The sequence below is a fragment of the Tupaia chinensis genome, unplaced genomic scaffold (assembly GCF_000334495.1).
Source record: "Tupaia chinensis unplaced genomic scaffold, TupChi_1.0 Scaffold000266_1, whole genome shotgun sequence".
NCBI lineage: Eukaryota > Metazoa > Chordata > Mammalia > Scandentia > Tupaiidae > Tupaia > Tupaia belangeri.
Genome location: NW_006159746.1, coordinates 1,045,694 through 1,046,035, shown reverse-complemented (window position 1 = coordinate 1,046,035; position 342 = coordinate 1,045,694).

Sequence of the window (342 nt, the reverse complement as noted above, 5' to 3'; positions counted from 1 at the left end):
TTCAGCAGGGAGCTTCTGGCTCTAGACCTCTCGCGCTGGTAATCAGACAGTGGGAAGGGCTTTAATCGCCTTAGACTTGCTCATTCACATATCTGGTGCATGGGCTGGGAAAATTCAAATGGCGTGGGAAAGCTGGGGCTCCTCTGCTGACTCTATCACTATGTGGCCTTTCCAGCATGGCAGCTTCCTTTGTTAGTTCCAAAGGTCCAAAGAGAGGCAAGTAGATGCTTTACCTATGCCCCTCAAAGTAATAATTGAGTGATGTCCTGATAAACCCATCCTAAGTTATAAATATCATAAGTCAAAAATGCATTTAATACACCTTTGCTACCAAACATCATA